Below are 24987 nucleotides of genomic sequence, written 5' to 3' on the forward strand. Positions count from 1 at the left end.
ATAATGGCACCGTCATGACTATAGGTATAAAATGATTCTTTCTGCTGCCCTGATGAGAAAGTATATTTACTTGGCAGTAAGGACCATCTTGTTGTAGGAAGGGATAATATGTATTTGTAAGTAAAAATGATAAAATGTCCAATAAAGATCTGTGACTGTATACATAACTTCCGTGGTGGTGAGTGACCATAGCATTACAAGTGTGGCACTAAATTGCAGCTACGTGGGGTTAGAGTGCTTAGAGGCACTCTTCTTATTACTTCGCATAAGGAGTCCTGCAACTTAAAATAACTATTAGGGCCAAGCCATCCATCACATGAAGCACTGCACTTCCCTTTTGATGGGGCTAAAGTTTCCAACCAACCATACAAACGCGGAAAATATTGTTGGAGTCCACCTTGCCCATGTAAAGAAGAAGAAAAAGGAAGAAAAGCATCTAGGAGCTTTGCTTTCTGATCACAGGCAGGAAATCAATAGGGGGGAAACAAAGTTGTGTCTCCACACACACACACACACACACACACACACACTCATTTGGTATATAGGTGAGGATACAATCAGGAGTTATTTATTAGACAGTTCCAGCTAAGGGCCTTTTGAGCTTTGCAGAGATTTTAACCTGAGACTCCTCAGTATTTATCCTACATCTCCACTAAAACATTCTGTGGAATTAATCAATGGGAAGCTTTTCTCTAAGTTTAAGGGTGCATTCAGATGTGGGGAAATACTGTGTTAGTTTTCCTGATTATAATGCTAGTGCTGCTGTCCCATTTCCTAATGTTCCTTCCATGCTGCACTTCCTGCTGCATTATGAGACTGTGGCTTTTTGATCAATATACTGGCATTTCATGCTAAATTTCATTCACACCAGTGGTGTGACACAACAATGAACACCAGTGCACAATGTCACTTTTCCACCACCCTTTCCACACATGCATGATTCACTCATGGTAACAGCAGGAAAGAACTGCATGCTGATATACTGTCTCACATTTTGTCACTTTTGCTATTTTCGGAGTTGCAAGTGATTTTTTTTCTGGAAGCAGTTACAACAGAAATGAAGTTATGTGAAATGAACTAGTGGAAGCACTGAAGTTCTACTTTATTCCACTAGAGCCACTGTCATGGGAATATGTGGTGTGGATGGTGGCAACCCTCTCACCAATTCACCAGAAGACCATTGCAGTCACCTATCCGTGCTGCAGGATTCACAAGGGATGCTTGGCACATGCAGCTGAAAGGAAGGCCAGGACCACCAAGCTGGACAAAGGCCACCTTTTTAATTTAAGGGACTTGCAACAGGTGATGTGTTAGTGCAAAAGTGTGACTTCCGACCAAGGTCTGTGAACATACTCATTTTACCCTGCTCCCGCGATGATGTTACGGTGCTGTGGGCACACAACCTCTAAACCTGACTCTGATATTCATGTTTTAGGCTTATTACCCCCTTGGGGCAAGTGAGATAGTCCCAAATTGACAGTCCATTTAAAATAACTGTCACTGCTGCCGTTTCGTTCCAAAATCATAATACTTGATTTCAGAGCTGAGATAGTTCAATTCCCTTTTAAGCCATTAACCTCCTCAAAGACACTGACTCTGCTTCAAAATGACAATTTTCACAGTGGTTTAGATGATTGAATCCGTTCCAATCCACTCTTGCACCATCATGGATCAGGGCAAGCATATAAACAGGAATGGTTGGCTCTGTGTCCCTCCAGAAGTTGTTGGGTTACAAGTTCTATCATTCCTGACCATTGGTTTTGCTGGCTGGTGCTGTTGGGAACTGGAGTCCAACAACATCTGGTGTGCCACAAGTTTCCCAGCCCTGCCTTAGGACCACAGAAGAAATGCCCTCCTGTCAGTTAAAGGTCAATCTAGTTCATTATTCTGCTTACTACAGGAACCAAATAGATGCCTCTGAGTAGTTCACAAGAATGCATATTCACTGCATAGTAAGCCTGCAACTTAAATCCATGTAAATTGCAGGCTTATGGTACTCAGAATTGTACTGTCATCAAACACTGAGGCTGTATTACAACTGGCGCAATAGGTAGTCATTGGTAGGCCCATGGTCTCTGCATTAATTTAATTCTCTTCAAAACAATAGTTTCCATCTCCAGTTCTTGATTTACAAGGCAATCCTATTCACTTTACTCAGTTCTGCTGGTTCGGTGGATTTGTTCCCTATGTTAATCTGCAACTGCCACCTAAATCCTCTTGATGTTTACTCAGAACTAAGCCCTATTATGTTCAGTAGGATTTCCTCCCCTTGTAACTCTGCATAGGATTTTGACCATAATCTATGACATAAATTAATTACGGTACACATGGCCTCATTTGCTCTATTGGTTTACCATGACTGCAGGGATCGCTCCCATTTCACTCCTCTCCTACCAAGAGCATGAGTAACAAACTGCAATCCCTGGATCACTATCATATCTGAGCTGTGGATCATGGCTTTTTCCCCACTAGCAAACCATGATCAGGAATACAAGGACAAAACTTGGCTTCATATCACGGTTTGTGTTTCAGTCCAAATAAACAATAGTTCCCAGTTCTGACCTAACAGTAAGGTGGGGTCATAGTTTGTTGTTCACACTCATGGAAAGTGAAATTTGAGTGGCGTTACTAAGAATTACAAATATGGTTCTTCTATGGAACCTACAGGGTGGGGGTGATGTAGATTTGTGGTCATATGTGGATTTTACCCCACCAATATTTGGGTTTGGCTTTGCTCAGGACTGAAACGCAGCTTTCCCTTGGGGTAATGTGGCCCTTGGCTCAGAAAGGCCTGCTTTAGGCTTTCCTTGTAAGGAACAGAATCATTTGAGCTTGCCTTTCTGAGACTTTTCCCAGTACTACAATATTACTTTTAAGACAGGATAACCAGAACTGTACAGAGCAATCTATTTAGCCCTAAGGGGAGGCAGAAATGAGTCCCCTCAACAGAGCTGCATGCCCTGTATATGTGCACATCTTGTATGTGTGCATACAAAGCCACACTGACTTTTGGCCACATCTACTGCCAGCGTGTAAGCCCCAAGGGGTTGGGCTAGGACAAGAGAAGGACAGCCCAATTTTCATTTTTATTTTTGCCACCCCTGATTTAACCATTCTGGAGATTTACTGGAATATAATAGTTTGATGGAAGATGTGACTCAAACTGTGTCCTAAGTCCTCCTCCTGATGCACCTGCAAAATTTGCCCACACAAACCACAAAACTGCCACAGCAGGAAGCCCTTTTCAGGACATTTTACAAGAACCAGCTTCAGTGTTCTTATCCCTCCTCTACCTGTTACTACCTGCATAGCTGGAAACAAGCATCCCCTAAAGACTTCTCTTACTAAATCAAATCTAAAAATTTAAAAACCAGCCTTACAGTTTCAGACCCTGTAGCAAAAGTATAACAGTATGAATTTTCATTAAACCAAATCCATAAAACTCACATTTCCTTCCTTGTGACACATTTAATGAGCCAATTACAGACATGAAGGAGCACTGCAAATTAGATTATAGTAAAAAGATGACTTTATTCCATCCCCTTCCTTCTATGAGATCTTCAAGTTCTCACTGTAGCATCCCCTCAAAACTACTTGCACCTCATCCTTCGTGCCTTCTTGTTTGTGTTGCTCCCTCTCTGAGACATGCGCTTTCCTAGGTCTTCCCTCAATGTCTGCCTGTCTCTTTGCCTTGCTGACATTTCTCTCTCTCTCGACCTTCCCAATTAACCTGTTATCTTTTATATCTTTGTCTTTGTGGCTCCTCTTTCCCACCCTCTGTTTATCACCTTCTTCTCTTTGTCCTTAACCTTATTTCTGCCCTTTCTGTTATACTTTAAAGCCCCATCTCTTTCCTCCTCTCATATCTCTCCACTTCTGCTGTATTATAACTATGATCATCATCTCTGTTTCATCAATGACTCAAGCAGAAATGGACCTCTGTGTGTTTCCCAATTGATATTCCTGCACACCGATGAGAAAACAAAGAAGCCGCAGCAATCTGGGCAAAGGGTAAAACAGCTACAATACATTTAGACAGGAAACCTGAAGCCCCCCCCCCCCAATGGCCAGCTAGTTCAAAGAAATATGTGAAAATATTTTCCACAGTGCCCACTAATCCCCCACATTACCAGAGCGCCGGTGGCGGATGACCCATTCTGAAGCTGACCGGACACAGGTTAGAGCTCAGTGTCGAGCCTACCAAGTGGCGGTAGCGACGGCGAAGAAGGCTTTCTTCGCCGCCTCTATTGCATCTGCAGAAAACAGCAGCAGGAGACTTTTTCAGGTGGTCCGCAATTTAGCGGAACCACCTGCTACATCGGGGCCCAGTACGGGCCACATGATCTCCTGCAATGATTTTGCAAAGTTTTTTGCAGATAAAGTCGCTCAGATTCGGGAAGAGGTAGACGCCACCGTGGGAGCAGGGCCGGGGCGGGAGAGTGCTAGAGTCCTGTCTAGTCAAATTGCGTGGAATCAATTCCAATCTGTTACCTCCGAGGATGTGGACAGGCTGCTTGGACGAGTGAAACCAACCACCTGTCTCCTTGATCCTTGCCCATCCTGGCTTATAAAAGCTAGCCGGGAAGGGCTGGGCGATGGGCTTCGTGGGGTGGTGAATGCTTCCCTCCGTGAGGGAGCCTTCCCAGACCCGCTGAAAGAGGCGGTTATTAAACCGCTTCTTAAAAAACCATCTTTAGATGCGGCCACGATGGCCAACTATCGCCCAGTCTCAAATCTTCCATTCTTGGGCAAGGTGATTGAGCGAGTGGTTGCTGAACAATTCCAGGCACGCCTGGAAGAAGCGGACCATTTGGATCCCTTCCAATCGGGATTCAGGCCTCATCATGGGACTGAAACTGCCTTGGTCGCACTGGTTGATGATCTCCGGCGGGCTAGGGACAAAGGTGAGAGCTGTTTCCTAGTTCTGCTGGATCTCTCAGCGGCGTTTGATACCATCGACCATAACATCCTTCTGGACCGTCTTGAGGGGCTGGGAGCTGGGGGCACTGTCATACAGTGGTTCCGCTCCTTCCTCCTGGGCCGTGTTCAGAAAGTGGTGGTGGGGGATGAGTGTTCAGACCCCTGGGCTCTCACTTGTGGGGTGCCTCAGGGTTCTGTCCTCTCCCCCATGCTTTTCAACATCTACATGCAGCCGCTGGGAGAGATCATCAGGGGGTTTGGGCTGGGTGTTCATCAGTATGCAGATGATACCCAGCTCTACCTTTCTTTCAAATCAGAACCAGTGAAGGCGGTGACAGTCCTGTGTGAGTGTCTGGAGGCGGTTGGAGGATGGATGGCGGCAAACAGATTGAGATTGAATCCTGACAAGACAGAAGTACTGTTTCTGGGGGACAGGAGGCGGGCAGGTGTGGGGGATTCCCTGGTCCTGAATGGGGTAACCGTGCCCCTGAAGGACCAGGTGCGCAGCCTGGGAGTCATTTTGGACTCACAGCTGTCCATGGAGGCACAGGTTAAATCCGTGTCCAGGGCAGCTGTGTACCAGCTCCATCTGGTACGTAGGCTGAGACCCTATCTGCCCGCGGACTGCCTCGCCAGAGTGGTGCATGCTCTGGTTATCTCCCGCTTGGACTACTGCAATGCGCTCTACGTGGGGCTACCTTTGAAGGTGACCCGGAAACTACAACTAATCCAGAATGCAGCAGCCAGACTGGTGACTGGGAGCGGCCGCCGAGACCATATAACACCGGTCTTGAAAGACCTACATTGGCTCCCAGTACGTTTCCGAGCACAATTCAAAGTGTTGGTGCTGACCTTTAAAGCCCTAAACGGCCTCGGTCCAGTATACCTGAAGGAGCGTCTCCACCTCCATCGTTCTACCCGGACACTGAGGTCCAGCACCGAGGGCCTTCTGGCGGTTCCCTCACTGCGAGAAGCCAAGTTACAGGGAACCAGGCAGAGGGCCTTCTCGGTAGTGGCGCCCTCCCTGTGGAACGCCCTCCCACCAGATGTCAAAGAGAACAACAACTACCAGACTTTTAGAAGACATCTGAAGGCAGCCCTGTTTAGGGAAGCTTTTAATGTTTGATGTAACATAGTATTTTAATATTCTTTTGGAAGCCGCCCAGAGTGGCTGGGGAAACCCAGCCAGATGGGCGGGGTATAAATAATAAATTATTATTATTATTATTATTATTATAGTTTGCCAGGTCATAATGCCCCTATGGCAGCAGAAGCAACCATTCAAAAGCATTTCCCTGCTAGGGCCTAGACCAGGGATAAGGAACATCTGGCCCTCTAAATGTTGTTGGATTCTAGCTGCCACCAGCCCCAGCCAGCGTGGCAAATGGCCAGGGACGATGAGTTATAGTTTAACATCTGAAGGGTTAGAGATTCCAGACACCACCTTAACTGCTGAAACTGAATATCTTCTCCATGTAAATTATGTGTGTCCGGGTTACGGGTAGTCAGAGTCCCGGCTTGGTACATCGGGACCAGGGTAGAGGTCAGGAAGCAGGAAGCAGCAGTCCAGGGGTCAGGAAGCCAAGAGTCCGAGGGTCAGGAAGCCAGGAGTCAGGAAGCCAAGAGTCCAAGAGTCAGAATACCAGGAGTCAGGATGCCAAAGCACAGCTAGGTGGGTAGCGTGTTGCTGTGGCAAAGAGTCAGAGGGAAATGCTGGTCTTATATATCCCTCCCAGCCCTTGCTACCAGGTGCTACGAGTCTTCTGTCAAGCCTCACCTGTGTGGCTGCGCCTTGCCCTTCCAGGCCAAACTCAGGAAGGCCCCAGTCCTGCAAGGCCCTACTAGTCACAGGGCCTGGCTCCTGCACGCACTCCTGACAATGTGCTCCAAGAACACCTGATGGCCCGGACTTCTGGGGTGGCGCCATCGGTAATGGCGGATTCCCTCTGATCCGGAGGGACCAGCTCCACGGAAAACGGGTCTTTCCCGCTATGGCGAAGCGGGGACCCTTTCAAAAATCACAGGCGGATGAAGCCTGTGACCATGGGACTCGGCGGGCACCTTTAGCGCCCCCTCCAACCCGTAAAGGAACCCATTTACGGGCTCCGGAGCAAAGAGGGGGAAGTGGCGCGGTGCTGAGAGTCAACTGCTTCTTCCGTGGAGTGAAGCCGCACAGCCGTTGCCGGAGAGCGCTGCCTTTTTCCTGGGACAATTTGGCTTTTAAAACAATTACCCGTGAGTACTTTAATCTCAGACAATTGGACTTTGAATAATGCCCTGCAAGTAGAAAGGAAAATTGGACTAAGAAATTCATCTCAATTTGGCACTGAAACGGGAAGGTCTAAACAGGAAGTCAGCCTTCCGTTTCTTGTAGATAGATTAAAGCAAAGACATGGCAAACTAGAGTTTAGAAAATCGCTTGTAAAGGATTAACTTTCATCATTTAAAATTGTTGAACCCCCTTCGGAAGCAGGAGAAGAGGGGGGAATTTTTTTCGGACTGTTTAAACCTGCAGAAAGAGTGTAAAGCAAAGTAATTTTCCACCGTCTTGATCCTGGGAGCGGATGTCAGGACTGACGTTCTTTGGGAAGCTCATTGACCAGAGACAAACGTCTGTGACAGATAGTTAAAAGAAGAGAAACATAGTGATTCCATTGTTCTCCTTCGCATTCTAAAGGAACAAATATTGACAAAATATCTGAAAAAGGAAACTTTGTTGTTAGATCTGCATTTAAAAGAAAAGAACAAATAGAAGTTCTTCCCCTAGAGGGAGCCTGTGAAACTGTTACTAAATCTGAATCGGGGAGCTCTGCAGCTGCAACAGATTACGATCATGGGAATAGATTTCTGACCTTGCAGAACAATGTATTCAGAAGCTCTGGTGCGTGCTTTCTGCAAAACAAGTGCCCTACTGGAACAGCTACATGAGAAGACCGACTTGATGACTGCTGCGATCGGAAATTTCGGACAGGTAGTGGGTAACTATATAGAGCCCACCCAGGAATCAAATCAGGAGTGTGCTCTGACAGATCAGATGAGGGAAGAGGATGTTGTTGAACCTCGGGCGCCAGAGATGGAGGGAGCTGTGGCCCAGCAGGAACATGAGTTCTTGGATCTGACAAATGAACTTGGAAAAAGCCAGATTTGGAAAGATAAAGTTTGGTTTGGTTTGGAAATGGGGGGTTGGATAGACCCCCCTATGCAGGGATGTTTGGACTTTTCAAGTCTGGCAATGGGCCGTGAGATGTTTGGGGTTGTGGGGGCTCTTAATTCTGGAGGGACTTTGAAACATGTTTTTAAATACCACATGGAGTTTAGTGTGGGACATGGAAAAGGGATTGATCTGTCGAGAAGGGTCAAAAACACTGTCAAGTTGGAGTTCCCACGAGTGAAAGGAGTAGGAGACAAGGTAAAGTACAGGTATAAATATGAAGAAGAGCCGCGGAAGGGACATGGAAGAGACTTAAGGGCCTTGGACATAAGATTACCAGGTTAATGCGCTAGATTGATGGGATAGAAAGGACTGACAAAACCCGGGACCAGGAGGAAGAGACGCTGGATGAAGATTGGAAGAAATTTTTTTTAATTAGGATTGCTTTATAAAATTGATGAATGTTAGAAAAATGTTGGAACAAAATTATTTGGCTTTACTAAAAATGTTAAAAGAATTATGTAAGAATATGTTATGGTTATGAGAAATTGGTATAAATAAGATCTAAGTTTTAAGTTTTAGGATCTTTTATAGTAAGATAAGGTTAAAATAGATTAAGGTAATGTAATGACAGAATATTATGAAAAATGGAAAGGATTTGCTGTGACTATTAACAACTAGGATACAAAAAAAGAGAGGAGTGAGGAGGTCAAAGAAAGAAGGTAATGACAGTTAAGGATTTGAGAATATTGGATTTGTTTTTAAATTTTTGTGGCTTATTTTTGCCTCTTGATTGTGTTGTGTTATGTGCTTTATTCTTATTTTTTTATTTTGATTTTTATCAATTTGTATTGTTTGATTGTGGTTTGTTTTTCTTTTGTTTTTTCTCTTTCTTTTTCTTCTCTGTTTTTTCTGTAATTCTAAAATTCTTAATAAATATCATTTAAAAAAAAAGAAAGAACACCTGATGGCCCTTCATGTTCCCATCTCCAGTCAGGATTGCAGCAACCTCATGTCCCATTGGCTGCCTGGCCAAGCATTCCTCTGAACCCTTCTAGCTTACTTGCTTTATATTCATAATTTCCAGTTGCTCCCATAAGGCCTTTTATGCAGGTTTGCCCCAAATCTCACTGAATCCGCCCTTTTTTTCATTTGCGCAGGTTCTTGCTTTTCATGCTTACTTTACACTAGCCTTGGTGGAGCCTCCTAGAACTCTATCCATGGCTGAATACCTTTCCCACTCATCATCACCTGTCACAGATTACAAATAGATCAACAATTTATCAAGTTGCTAACGAAGGAACGTCTTACCACTTAACAAGGTTTCCTAACCTTTCCCACTCTGTACAATGCAAGGCAGATATACAGTATATGTGTGTGTCCATTTTACTGCCCAATCCCAGTGCTTTTTTTCGGGGGGGGGATGGAGGGGTACGCATACCCCTAAACAGTTTGTGAATGAATCTAAGTTTGGCCTCATTGAGGGGCAGTATTTCAATATGATTGGGAAAATGAGAGTACCCCTAAACATTTTTTTATATATAGAAAAAAAGCACTGCCCAATCTTATTTATACAGATCCAGTGGTAAATCTTATGCATAATGCAATCCTATGTTAACCATGTCCTTTAGGGCTTACTCCTAAGTAAGTGTGCTCAGCATTGCAGCCTTAGTTCCATAAGACTTATGGACTGTATATTATATCCCAAATGTCATTTACCATGAGCCTCAGGGATGGGAGACAAAATCATAACAAATACTAATAATGAGTAATGAGCAAGCTTCCCTGCTCATCTCATAATTGGCTCAATTTTCTGAGCTATCTTGGAGGAGAACCAAAAACTGAAAAAGAGGAAGAAGGGTTAAGCAAGCAGCTGCTCCTTCTCCCCAGCAAATCGTCCTGTCCCCCCCCCCCCCCGCCCATTGGCGACAAACACAAAGTATGCACTGTAGTTTGGGTCTACAGTACAGTTGTAGAAACCTTATAGAAATAAGCTGTTAGACCAAATCACCGGAGATGACTTACAAACCAGCTAGCATTTCAATTCTCTGGGGTAACCGGAACAGCTTAACTGTTGCTATCAAAATCAATCTGTTTTGAATATGAAAGGAATGGGAGTCCTCTGCAACCAAGCATTAAAAAAAAAAAAAGCTGGTGGATAAACAAGTACTGTGAAGGAATAAACAAATACTTATGGAGGGATAAACAAGTAAAGGAATAAAGAAGCTGTGAAGCTCAGGAATGTGTAGGCATTTGATGAAACCAAAGACCCAGAAGAAATGAAGATCTCTTACAGGCAGTTATACAATCATTGACTTCTTTTAATAACAGTTGAAGGTCAGATGCCATAGCCGTTCCTGGAAATCCTGAAGAGATTTCCCAGGTGGGAATGATTCTACACTCCAGTTAGAAAGAAATGACTACATACTGTACAGCGCAACATATAGCCACCGGACTAAGGTATATTAGATTACTTTCACCAGCTGACGCAAACATAGTTGTTATAAAACAGTTGCACACTCCGCCAAAGCAGCACGTAGCAGTCATATGCAAACCGACTTGTAGATGCAAGACACAGAAACAGCCTCAGGAAGGTCACAGAGGTCAAGCTGATTACCTCCTCCAGCTTTGGCAACCGCAGGACTCAGCTGGGTTACCCAAGTTCACAGCAAGCCATTGACATTCAGCTGCATTGCTTACTCATTACCGGATCAGCGGGGGACTGTCTGGGTCGGCTATTAACTCTTCATGTACCCAAATAGTTTTTTTTAAACAAATAAATTATTATTTATTAAGGACAAAGCTCATGCACCTTCAATAGTCTTGAAGAAGAGGGGATTTCAGTAAGCATAGCTAGCAACAACTATACCGGATGAAAGTCCCTGTTCTACAAAACTATTAAAGGGATCAGAACTCTGTCTTTTTCTTTCTTTCTTCGTTGAACAGAATTGAGTGAGAGCAAAAAACATGTATAAAAATTCTGCTAAGATGTATACAAAACAAGATGCTATTTGGATGATGGACTCAAGGGCATCCTGATCAAATTTGCAGATGACACCAAACTGGGAGGGGTGGCTAACACCCCAGAGAACAGGATCACACTTCAAAACGACCTTGACAGATTAGAGAACTGGGCAAAAACAAACAAGATGAATTTTAACAGGGAGAAATGTAAAGTATTGCACTTGGGCAAAAAAAATGAGAGGCACAAATACAAGATGGGTGACACCTGGCTTGAGAGCAGTACATGTGAAAAGGATCTAGGAGTCTTGGTTGACCACAAACTTGACATGAGCCAACATTGTGATGCGGCAGCTAAAAAAGCCAATGCAATTCTGGGCCTCATCAATAGGAGTATAGCATCTAGATCAAGGGAAGTAATAGTGCCACTGTATTCTGCTCTAGTCAGACCTCACCTGGAGTACTGTGTCCAGTTCTGGGCACCACAGTTCAAGAAGGACACTGACAAACTGGAACGTGTCCAGAGGAGGGCAACCAAAATGGTCAAAGGCCTGGAAACGATGCCTTATGAGGAACGGCTAAGGGAGCTGGGCATGTTTAGCCTGGAGAAGAGGAGGTTAAGGGGTGATATGATAGCCATGTTCAAATATATAAAAGGATGTCACATAGAGGAGGGAGAAAGGTTGTTTTCTGCTGCTCCAGAGAAGCGGACACGGAGCAATGGATCCAAACTACAAGAAAGAAGATTCCACCTAAACATTAGGAAGAACTTCCTGACAGTAAGAGCTGTTCGACAGTGGAATTTGCTGCCAAGGAGTGTGGTGGAGTCTCCTTCTTTGGAGGTCTTTAAGCAGAGGCTTGACAACCATACTTCAGGAGTGCTCTGATGGTGTTTCCTGCTTGGCAGGGGGTTGGACTCGATGGCCCTTGTGGTCTCTTCCAACTCTATGATTCTATGATTCTATTTTACCCCACCGCTAGCTACCCATGACTCACTCTGGGACATCTGTTAAGATGGAGAGTAGAAGACACCTAACTGATGCAATCCATTCCAAACTATTTACAAACTGTTTGTAAACTATTCACAAACTTATTATTTACATCGTATGTAAATGGAATGTTGAGTATATGGGGATTGTTTGTTGCATGTATTTTTACAAACTGGAAAATAAGGTTAAAAATAAAAAATCCCACAAAAATGGCTATACTGTACAATAAAAATGAATCAAAACACTAAATTCCAATGATATAGATCTTCTCTATGCAGAATGGTGCCAATACATCAAACCAAGTTGACAAACAAGTTTGTTCTCTAACCTTAATAAATTAGGAAGAGAAAATGGGGTTTGAACGCAGCTGGTCTCTTGATCATACTTTTTGTGGGGAGAAGCATACATCTCTCTTGCGTGTGGAGCACATCAAGACACCCCAACTCTCATTGTGTACCACCAGCTCCCTAGCCATGACCAGAGATCAAAAATAGCCTACAGCCCTACATGCTGATGGAAACTCTGCTGGTGTGATAATAAAGCCGTAAAGCAAAGCTAATACATTAAAGAAAGCTATGTTTTAGCAATGGTAAATTCTGCCACCATGAACAATTTTCTGTGACCCCTAGCAAATGATCCTTTCTCTCTCTGCATCAGGCATTTGACTTCTGTAACTACAGAAAGCATTATGTAGATTACTACTGCCTACGAATTATCTTATAGAAATACTTTGCCACAATTGCTGAAGGATAAGAGAGGACACTTTGTCTTTAATCCAAAATCACAAACCAAGGAATGGTAAGAGTACTGTTTTGAACCATGTGGGAATAATAACAAAGTCAAAGGCATGATTGATTTTCCAGTTACTTCTTGGTTCGGCTTCTGGGCAGAGAGACTGAATGTGGATACCTGAATGTTGTTGAAATGAATTTCAGGAAATAGTTCTAGATGCTAATTCTAGTTCGAATGGTATCTGGTGTTGCATTTTTGTACAGCTTACAGCTTTTATGCTTCAGGGAACTAAGGTCCAGTTCACACATGACTGCGCATCACAGGATTAGCCAGCCTTAGGTGACTGAATGTGTGAATGGTGAATGGACGCCATTTTTAGTTTTCTGAAAGTTTATCTTTGGAATTTTTAACGTGCCTAACAAAATGTATGTCAATCAAAATCAAGGAATGATGCTAAATTGATACACAACAGAAAACTGAGTTCCTACTCCAGTTGTTTTCCATGTGCCAAAATCAAATACGGGGTGTCACATTTGGAATGGCTTACTCATTCGTACATGCACTAGATTGATAAGGAACGTGTGATCCAACTGTAACAAAGCTAGCCTTTTGAAATTGGTATGATCTGCCACATTGTTGACATGCTGGCACACAGTTCTTTCTTAGAAAACATTCTCCATCCCTGCTTTTGACTACCATGAAAGACAGTCTATTTTACCCCTGGGATGAATTGGTTTCATTTATGACTACCTGCTCTTAAATTTTTCAGTAGTTTCTTTTTTTAAAAAAAGAAAAGAAAAAGCTATATCTGTTTAAAGCCATTTGATTCAAGTCACCATTTTGCAATGAGAATTATGAAATTAGCACAACAGTTGAAGGACGTTCTCTCTAATTTCAGGGTTGCCATCCTGTGTTATCTTTTAACATCCTTCAGTGAGTAAAAGAACAGACACAAAGAAGCACACTCTGAATGAAGCTGAATTTAATGTTCTGTATTGGAAAGACAGGCCTCTGTGTTATTCATGAGCTTATTCTCAAAATAGAGAGAGGTGAGAGTAAAACCTCTAAAATGAGATACAATAAGCTTTATTGGCTGTTTGGACAATTTTTTCTGCTGCATAGTCTGGTTCTAGAAAAGACAGGAGCCGTGGCCACTAAACTGGATTTTGGAAATAAGATTTAAAAAATTATGTCCTCTTCATAATTTTAACTAAAAAGGATTTTAACATTTTAAAAACCAGTCAAATGGAAAGCCATAATTAAGAAATTCTCAAGTGCTTTTTTTATTGGCAAAGGCATATGTTTGCTATTGTGCTCTGATTGCTACTGTCCTACCTCACATTCTGTGGATATTACCTGGGGCAACAATTTGAAAGGACTATTTCTTGTCTGCACTATTGTTGACTGAGCTCAACTGTTAACTTAATGGAAAGCTTCTATCAAATGTGCAACAATGGTTTTGAAGCAACTGTAGGTGGTGGTTGGTATCCAGCATTAGTCACACACAGAGTAAGTACATTGGCTTAAATGTGTGTACTCTGAGTATGACTTAACTAGATCCTACCAACAGAAATGGAAACAGAGAGGAAGCTCATGCCCACTTGCCTCCTCCTCCCCCACCCCCGCTACCCCACATGTTTACTCTGAAGCTTAGGCAACACCTGAAGAGAGCTACAGAGCCCTCAGAGAAGGTGGGGAGAGATTCGGATCATGCCTACTGGCCTCCCCTCACCTTCAATGCACTTTTCAGGTTGGCTAGAAAAATACAAATATAAAGTATTTGACTAGTATGGAATGAAAGCATATAAGATTTGAAATTTGGACCATTTGAGGACCACTAAAATATAAATGAAAACAGTCTGGGAGGTCAAAGCTTCTTCCAACTGGCAGAAGACTATGTATGGAATGGGTCATACTCCTTGCTGAATAAATGCTTCCTTAACATTTTGTGTAGTGCCCAAACTTGTTATAAATTGCTGTGATTGTGAATGTTCTAAGTTGTCAACTCACAAGTCATGTGATCACATTTTTATGCTTTCAATATGCATCAGCTGACACCCTGTAGCAATCCTTTGTTTCAGGAAAATCTTGATGCAAAATGCTGAAATGAATTACTTGGCTAACTAGTCTTCTTATTGATCGTAGCCTTTTCACCACTTGAAAATAAACAAGAAGAAAAATAACACATGTCGATCTTCTTAACAACCCTCATTTGTAATCTCCAGTTATTGAGTTTTAGATACCTTGTGGTTTTATTAAGTAATGCTTTCAGCCCCAGATTTCTTCAAAGGTCATGTGACCAATAGCTTTGAGACCTAAGCTTTAAAACAAATCAGTTATTGGATCTTTGGGGCAGCTTTTGACTTCCTAGGCCATACTTATAGACCTTTAGTTGTTCCCCATTCCATCACCCACCACCCTGCACTGCTCAATGCCACCAATGATAACAAAGCTGTCCTAATTACAGAATGGCAGCTGGCATAATCTGTGAAAACATCAAAGGAAAATATACCAACAGTTCAGTCCTTTTTAAGTTTACAGAGAAGCAGTGACATCGAAGGGACTTCCTGGTAGAATTTTTTTAGCTCTTTCAAGCTTTTCTTAGATTAATTTGGACCACCACCACCCTGCCCCATGGATCAACCAACCTGAGACAGAATATTCCAGCCTTCATGTTCCCCAGGCTCTCCCGACTGGCATACAAAAGCCCTCCAGTGTAACTGCAGCAATCATTGGCAGAACTACATCTCCCATGATCCCCTGGGCTTGCACCTGTTAATCGCCACACCAGGGCAACAGGGAAGGTGTATACGCTTCCCTATATATGCTCACTGCTAATGGAATATGGGGCTTAGCTGCCCCAATAGCAATTAGGTCCTTCTGTTTCAGCCTACAGGAGTAAATATGAGATACCAGGAAAGTTAAAATAAAGTACTGCTATTGGGCAAGTCACTGAAATGTTCCTGACATTTGGTGGCCTGGCTTCTTGCTGCAATGTAGAGCAAAGATCTTCTGAGGTCTCTGCTCCTGCCAGAATAGGTGGCTGGATCAAGCTGGAAGAATGTTACTCATCGGAGTAGCTCAGTGAGCACAGCTCAGATGAGTCTGGGATAACCAGCTCTCGGAAAATGAAATTCATATGTTGTAGCTATTGAAGCAAAAACAAGGGGTAAGTATGTTGGGGAGTTTGCTAGGGATGGAGATCCTGTGGTCCTTCATGATGTTGTTGGATGCTAACTCTCATCAATCCAAGACCACATGGGCAGTGGCCAGGATGATGGAAGCTGGAGTCCAGTAGCACATGGTTGGTCAGAGGTTTTCCACCCCTCCTAACCTAACAAAAAACTCTTCCCAAAGTACCTTATCACAAGTGTGCTACATAACAAAGGAGAGGTCTTTTTGGTGGTGGCACCTCAGTTATGGAATACCCTCTCTAAAAAGGAGCCCTGGAACCCACTATTTTTTGGGTGCCAGGATAAAATGTTTCTATTTCCCTAGGCTTCTTATTCTATGTCATACCTTAGTATGACATGTGAGTTTAAGTTACCACCTCATATTGTTGTGAATGTTATGGTTTCATTGTATATTTTTGTGTTGTATTATATAAATAACATATTTTGGATACTTATTCACCAGCCTGGAACCCACTGGAGGAAGGGCAGCATAATGTAATGTTTTACATCATTTTTTTTAAAAAATACAACTTCTCCTGAGCAAACTTCACTGTAATAAGCCATTTCCGATGAGGATTGGAAAGGAGAATTTCATGAGCAATCTGCCCTAATATTTTTGGAGGCCACAACCTTTAAGGGTGATCATGAATTGATGGTTCTTTAAAAATGATCCCACCCCTTCTTAAAATAGATCCAGTAAAACTAGCAGCATGAGGCCAAGAGAAGGAAGCTACTTTCCTGTATTACCCATTTGTAGAAATTGTATAAATATAGGCTCTGCTTAACACAGATAGCTTGCACAATTTTTAGCTATACTTTGTGAAGGGAATTCAAGGTCAGTGATCCCTGAAAGCTGTCAAAGTATTTACAAGTTTGCTATTTATAATGACTAGTTGGAGAATTATAGTAGCCATAAGTTCTCAGACAGGTGGTTAATTTTAACATGGCAGGAGAACACAAGAGTAGGTGCTGGCTTTGAAACAGCATCTATATGTCAAACTCCACACTCTTAAATTATGTTTTATTTTATTGACAATATAGTAAGTTACAGACTTGGTAATGCTGCTGCACTGCACACATTAATTTCAGTGGGTCTTCTGCAGGATTGGGCGCCCTTAATTAAATATGAAACCTTCCAAAGGCCATATACCAAAAAGAAAGATGACCACTGTAAATTTCAAGCAAACTACCATTTCAGCATTTCAAAGCTTTCAAAATTAACACGGCAATTTAGTGTTTCATAAAATGTACTAATCAGTTTATCCAAAGATGCATTGTCACAAGGCAGGAGAGTGAGGACTACGGTGGCATAAGAAATTTGTTTCTGCTGTGCGAGGACAAAAGCACCATAGTGCTATTCGGGGTATTTGGGTATTTGTTAAAATCAAAGATGGTGTCTTTATATGTTATCAGAGACATCATTACTCAGAAGTAGATCTGTTACATTCCAGTTTATGTGTCCAGTTCTGAGCACCACAATTTAGGAAAGATATTGACAGGGGGAACATGTGCAGACGAGGGTGACCAAGATGGTCAAAGGACTGGAATCCAAGCCTTATGAGGAACAGTTCAGGGAGCTGGGGATGTTTAGCTTGGTGAAGAGGAGACTGAGAGGTGATATGATAACCATCTTCAAACATCTAAAGGGCTGTCACATGGAAGACGGGGCAAGCTTGTTTTCTCTTGCTCTGGAGGTTAGGATCCAAACCAATGGCTTCAAATTACAAGAAATGAGATTCCAACTAACCATCAGGAAGAGCTGTTTGACAGTGAAACAGACTTCCTAAGGAGGATGTGGACTCTCCTTCCTTGGTGGTTTTAAAGCAGACGTTGGATGGCCATCTGAAATGGATGCTTTAGCTGAGATTCCTGCATTGCAGGGGGCTGGACAAAATGACCCTCGTGATCCCTTCCAACTCTAAAATTCTATGATTCTTACCTGAAAATGAATTATTTTCAGGATGATCATTATTGGTGTGTCTGCTCATCCAATGTGGGTTTCTGCTCGTTCCTATAATATTCAGCATTAGTACAGCACTTATCTTTTGGCAGATGTAAAACAAACATTTGTACTGTACAAGCATGTTGATGCCATCCAATTTCCTTACTTAGTGACCCTAGTGATGCCTTTTTCTTCAGTAAAGGTAGTTACTAAGCCAAATTTAATGAATCACTTGCACCTGTCTCTTAATACACAATATTTCCCTATATACAGTGGTACCTCAGGTTACATACGCTTCAGGTTACAGACTCCGCTAACCCAGAAATAGTGCTTCAGGTTAAGAACTTTGCTTCAGGATGAGAACAGAAATCGCGCAGCAGGAGGCCCCATTAGCTAAAGTGGTGCTTCAGGTTAAGAACAGTTTCAGGTTAAGTACGGACCTCCAGAACGAATTAAGTACTTAACCTGAGGTACCACTGTATAGTTAGTTACTACTGGGAAAAACAAATATCCACCTTTCTGTTTGTGTGTTTCCTCCAGAGGCGGTAAATGAGGAGATATCTGTACCCAGCTTTGTGGCATCCTAATGTCACACAGTACGCCACTTCCCAGTCCCAGCAGAAGTATAGTCATTAGGCTCTCCACCTCCATTTTCTTAAATAAATGTCATTGTACATGTAATCTGCCATGGAATATTTTTGAAATAAATTCTTTCACTGCAAAAGGTAGGGTTATACTATCCCTAACAATGTATATGTGGGTATACACATTGCAGAGGCAGGTAAGATATAGTTGTGCAGCAAGGGCTGGATGCTTGGGCCAAAGTGCAGGGACCCACAGCCCAGGAAAAGCCCAAACGACCATCCAGAAAGCAGTAGGTCATGAGAACAGTGGCAAATGGGATCCACATAAGCACCAGGGCTGGTGTGACAACATCAGAGCCCTCCAAAGCTGATGCAGGTCACTACAATGTCATAAGAACATAAGAAGAACCTGCTGGATCAGACCAATTGTCCATCTAAGTCCAGCATCCTGCTCTCACAGTGACCACCCACTTTTTATTTACTTTAAAAATATTTAATATTTGGGGGCAGCTTGTCCAGGCATACAGATGGTTCCAGATGCTCATTTTATTACTACCTTTAAATTGCATATGCTCAGAGTATATATGCATATATATTATCAGGGTTGGAAGAAGCAGTTGTAAAGCATGGAATGGCGTGGAGGGGCAAAGAGAAGGAAGACAATAATTGTGTGCTTCACAACAGAAGTAATACCCAGGACCATTTCAAGGGGGAGGGCACAAGACCATTAAGTCCAGGGTCTCAAATTAGCTAAAGAGGCTATATAAAAACCAACTGGCAAATGTTAAGTGCATGTTAATTTATAAACAATGTACCTCACGAAGGGCTTTGCCTGGAGCCAGATCCGCAGTTGCAAGGCATCGTGAGCTTTAGAAACCACTTACAGGCTTTGTACCCAGAGCACAGTCAGCCAGTAGCAATCTTAGAGATTTGCAGGGAGGAGAATGGTGTATAAATGCAGGGTGGGGAAATTATTATGGTTTCTCCCAATGTCTAGAAATGCTTACACGCCTGAAAATAATGATGCATTATTAATTAGTTAATGTTTGTAATATGCATCCAAGGCTGTAAATGCCATGAGAGCTAATAATTTTTTTGAGTAGTCTTCAGCAAACACTGTTCTGTGTCAAGGGGGGGTGGGGGTGGAGAGAAGTAGCAGGCATAAACTGATGCTTGAAAACAAGTCAGTTGTGGTTATTTTTTTAAGGGTTCCTATATATCCAGATAGGGATGCAGGTCGTGCCGTGGGTTAAACCACAGAGCCTAGGACTTGCCGATCAAAAGGTTGGCGGTTCGAATCCCCGCGACGGAGTGAGCTCCCGTTGCTCGGTCCCTGCTCCTGCCAACCTAGCAGTTCGAAAGCACCTCAAAGTGCAAGTAGATAAATAGGTACCGCTCCAGCGGGAAGGTAAACGGCGTTTCCGTGTGCTGCTCTGGTTCGCCAGAAGTGGCTTAGTCATGCTGGCCACATGACCTGGAAGCTGTACACTGGTTCCCTTGGCCAATAAAGCGAGATGAGCGCCGCAACCCCAGAGTCGGTCACGACTGGACCTAATGGCCAGGGGTCCCTTTACCTTTACCTTATATATCCAGATAGTTTTCCTGAAAAGTGGTGGTTGTGTAATTAAGTATAGAATTGGAGTTGGGAAATACATTTAGACAAGGCACTAGTAAGCAGGGGAAGGGCCACAGCTTGGTGGAAAAGCAACTGCTTTTGCAGGCAGAGGGTCCCAGGTTAAATCCTGGGCATTTCCAGTCAGACTGGATAAACCCTGGAGAGACTTTTCCAGTCAGTGTAGACTGTGCTGAGTTAGTTGAACCAACAGTCTGACTTGATGTAAGGCAGCTTCCTAAAAACAGAATTGTTGCTATTGTTGTTCTATCCCACCCTTTCTCGCAAACAACACAATGTTGTCACACTGCAACACAGAATTTGCCTGCAACACAGGCAGACTTAGTAAAGATTTGAACTTAGAAGTGCCTATAATTAATACCTCATTGAACTGCAGCTGTAGAGTCCAAAAGCTGTTATTTGGATCTTACAAAATTCTCTCTTTGGCCTGAGGTCACCATGGATAATGGGCTACCTTGGGCCCTCTTTCCTGCCGCAGACATTAATTTGGCTTTGAGCATAGGCTTGTTATGTATATGGATGATTTTAAATAGGATCGATTTGACCCAATGGATTTTTCTTTAATTAAGAGACAAGGCTGATGTCACTTGAAATGTAAACAACGTCACTAAGGCTTACATTCTAAGCATATTTACTAGTAAGAAAGTCCATTCAACTTAGCAGGACTTAGTTTCAAGTAAACATGGTTAAGAAATGGAAGAAAGGTAGAGCATACATGAGAAGCCAACAGCTGCAGCAAGAAGGTCAGGCTGGCCAAAGCTCAGAATGAATTTAGGCTTACAAGAGAGATTAATAATAATAATAAAAGGTTTCCTTGGCTATGTTTGAAGCATGGGGAAAAACAAGCAAGTGGTAGGTCCTTTGCTTGGAGAAAGTGATAAAATGCTATTGGGTAACAGAAGGGTGGAGGAACTCCTTGACACCTACTTTGCCTCTGTCTTCACCCAAAAGAAAAGCAGTGCCCAATCTGGTGATAACATAATAAATGATACAAGGAAGGAGCTGGAGCCGAAGATAGGAAAAGAGGTAGCAAGGGAACACCTAGCTACTTAAATGAATTCAAATCTTCATGGCCTGATAAGCTGCGTCCAAGGGTACAAAAGGTACTTGTGGATGTAATTTCAGAGCCTTTGTCCATGATCTTTGAGAATTCTTGGAGAGCAGGTGAGATCCCTACAGACTGGAGTTGGGCAAATGTTGTCCCCATCTTCAAAAAGGGGTGAAAGGTAACTACTACCAGGTAACTACCGACAGGTGAGCTTGACATCGATACCAGGAAAGATCCTAGAAAATATAATTAAACAGCTGGTTTGTGAGCACTTAGAAAGGGATGCTGTGACTACTAAAACCCAGCATGGGTTTCTCAAAAAGAACTCATGCCCAAAGAATCTAATTTCTTATTTTGTTAGAATTGCAATTGGATAAGCGGAATGCTGTGGACATATTGTATCTTGATTAGAGTAAGGTTTTGACAAAGTCCCCAAGACATTCTTGTGGAGAAAATGGTAAAATGTGGACTAGACAAGATTATTGTTAGCTGGATTTGTAGCTGGTTGACTGACTGAGCCCAAAGACTGCTTCTTAATGATTCCTCCTGTAGCATCAAGCATCATGGTTTCAAAACATTTGTGCAATGTCAAAGTCAGCTGAAGTAACATGTTCTGTTAAGTAACCCCTTGTACTTCAGTGATGATGATAGTAATTGAGTTTTTAATATCTCTTTTCATTTTCCTTTGCCCCTCTTACTAACCTATTGAAGTAAACAACTTCAATATTTTTTTATCTCATTAAAAAAAACCCTGCCTTTAACCCTTTACATCCCACATGATTAAGCACCTTCTAAATCTCCAAAGTGATTTAGGGTGATTTAAAGAAAGCTGTGGTGGGACAGAAGTGTTTGTAATAATTTCCTCAAGAGTTTACCTTATATGTGCAATGCATTAATATCTCATTTTAATAGAATTCCTAATCGCCGTTTCCTATCTTTCAACTTCCTTGCAGAAAGGTAAATGGCATTTCCCCTGAACTTTGGAAGTCTTCCTTCTTTATTCACCTAAATACTCAGCAGCATTTCCTGTATCTTGAAATGTAATCAGGCTGGACATCTTGTGTTGCACAAAATCCGTTTAAAACAGCTGTCAGAGATAGCAGCACCTGCAGTTAATGGAAAATGACGGGAATTGCTTAAAACTATTTGGCAAACAGCTTTAAGTTACAACACTTGGAAGGCGATTCAAGTACCTCCCAGGGTGCTATTCTGTTGAGAAGAAGAAAATGCCCCTGGGATGCCAAATGATATGGGATTACCAAAAATTCAGTTTCCAAGTCGTCTTGGGATCTGGGCACCTGTGATTGCCTCCCCCCCCCCCCACATATGTGTCTTATCAAAGTGAATCATATTCACAAATGGGAACTGCAACCCACCCATCAAGGAACACTGACCAAGAAATGGAATGTGGAGGAAGGATGGAAAAACAATGGAGGAGCAATCCACACTGCAGAATTTTTTATTGTTATGGTTCTTCTTTTACCTCACATTCTGCAATTGTGCTATGTTTTTCACACAGCAAAGTCATCAGCTGGAGGAACCCAGAGAAGGCACTCCTAGTAAGAGAAATGGGGGAGCATATATTGTGTCCATAAAGCCCAAAGAATCATTGGAACTGTAGTTAGTTAAGGATACTGAGAGTTGTTTAGGAGAGTCATATCCTCCTTTCACAGAGCTACAGTTTCCAGAGCTCCATGCAGAAGCATATCTAGGGTTGCTTGTGCCCTTGGCAAGGAGCGGTATAGTTCTCTTCCCACAGTTGATGAGAGTTTTTTGTAATTATTATTTCTTCTTTAATAAACCAGTTTTATGTGCATAGCCTCCAACATTTCTCCAATGAAAATAGGGATGTCCCATTCCATAATTATAATTTTACTATTTATACCTCACATCTTACTGGGTTGCCCCAGCAACTCTGGGAAGCTTCCAACATACATAAAAACATAATAAAACATTAAACATTAAAAAAACTTCCCTATACAGGATAGCCTGTATAGGTTCAGGAGCTGAATAACTTCATACCCTCCAACATTTCTCCAATGCAAATAGGGATGTCCTAAGGAATAGTGGAACATTCTGGAATCAAATCAGAAACCAAGATGGTTTCTCTAAATCAAGAACGTCCCTGGAAAAAAGTGCAGACTTTTTTTTTATGGAGAGCCTTATCTGCAGTCAACATGGTACAGTCTTGATACAGGATAACCACCTTAGTTGCTATTTGTGAGAACCAAGCCAAGGACGGAAAAAAGAGATAGCTAGGTATGCCCACATTGATTTAAGGTGACATGTAATAAATGACAAATAGTATGACCTTTGAAACGAAAAGAAACATCATATTCAATAAGCATAAATAGTATCTGCTGCTGTTGCTACTCCCATATGTTTTACTGATAGAAACATCCAGTACAATTCTTTATGCTTATTAATTTCTTTGCGTGATGTGACTACCTGAAATGTAAATTGCTCACTAATAACCCCAGTGGGCCTTCATAAAACAGCATGAGGTTGACAGAAAATCAAATCTCCTCATGACTTTTGACCATTAAGAGATTGCACTTACTGTTTTGATGCTGCATGAGCAAGACTGTTAGGCAAGCTGTCATGAGATGCATATAGAGCTGAGGCAGAAACCAACGACACTCAACGTTAAAGAAAACACAACAGCAGATGAAAGTAGGATTGTGTCAAATTGTTTTGTTTCCATGTGCCTCCTTTTTAGTGGTAAGAAAATAGAAGCGATTTTCTAAATAGCCTTACTTTATATCTGTTTACATATAAATCACATTGCTTTTACTGGTGTTCATAATACCGTCCTCATTCTCAACAATTGGTACTTATATTTTCATTTTTATGTTCAATGGGAGAGTACCATTGCTTATATAGACAAAATGGCACCATGTGTGCATGAGGGAGGTCTCAGCACATTTGGGGGAACCTCTGAAGTTTACAGATGTGCAAAAAGAAAGAAAGAAAATCCACAGAACAAAACCCTAAAGGGGGAACCTTCCAAAGCCAGGCAATAAGTACTGACCAGGATCAGTGTCTAGGGAGGAATGCTGACTGTGGAGGAAGGATGGAAGAATAATGGAGGAAAAGTCCACACTCCATTATTTTGTTGATGGCTCCACTTTCCCCTCACATTCTGCAATTGTGCTATGTTTTTTCCACAGCAAAGTCATCAGCTGGAGGAACTCAGAGGAGGCACTCCTAGTAACAGAAATGGGGAAACATATACAATGTCCATATAGACCAAAGAATCCTTGGAACTCTCAGTTGTTAAGGTTACTGAGAGTCGTTTAGGAGAAAAGTGCTTTTTTCATGAGGGTGGGGGAGAGTGCTTTTTCCCCCCTCATGGGGAAATTCAAATCTTACATATGAGAACGCTCTCAGTCAACATCAATATTGGATCAAGCAGAGGAAGCAGTCTCTTAGGCAACCCTAAATGGACAGATTGAATGTTCAGCAAACCCTTAGATGGTTAATATCAGCACATTCTGTTTCCTTGGGTGACAAATGTTTGAGGCAGTGTATTGGACTTTGAAGTGAAACTACTCGAAAAATTGCTAATTCAAGTTTTAGTTCAGTGCAATTTGCAAGAAATCTGTCACAACATTTATTTTGATCAGGGCTGTTTCCTGCATTTTAAGAATTCCTGACTGGTTTCCAAAAATTGGTTAGATTAACATAATTAATATAATTCAGGGACACTTCAGGTGTTTGTACCCTATAAGAAACTTCATATTGTATGAACTGACTAAGTGTTATTACAAGACAAGTGCCCTAGCAGGCATTATCTATAACCCTTGGGCCAGTCACTGACTCTCAACCTAGCCTACCTCACAGGATTGCTGTGG

This window comes from Podarcis pityusensis, assembly GCF_964106645.2.
Source record: "Podarcis pityusensis genome assembly, chromosome: 4".
Classification (NCBI taxonomy): Eukaryota; Metazoa; Chordata; class Lepidosauria; order Squamata; family Lacertidae; genus Podarcis; species Podarcis pityusensis.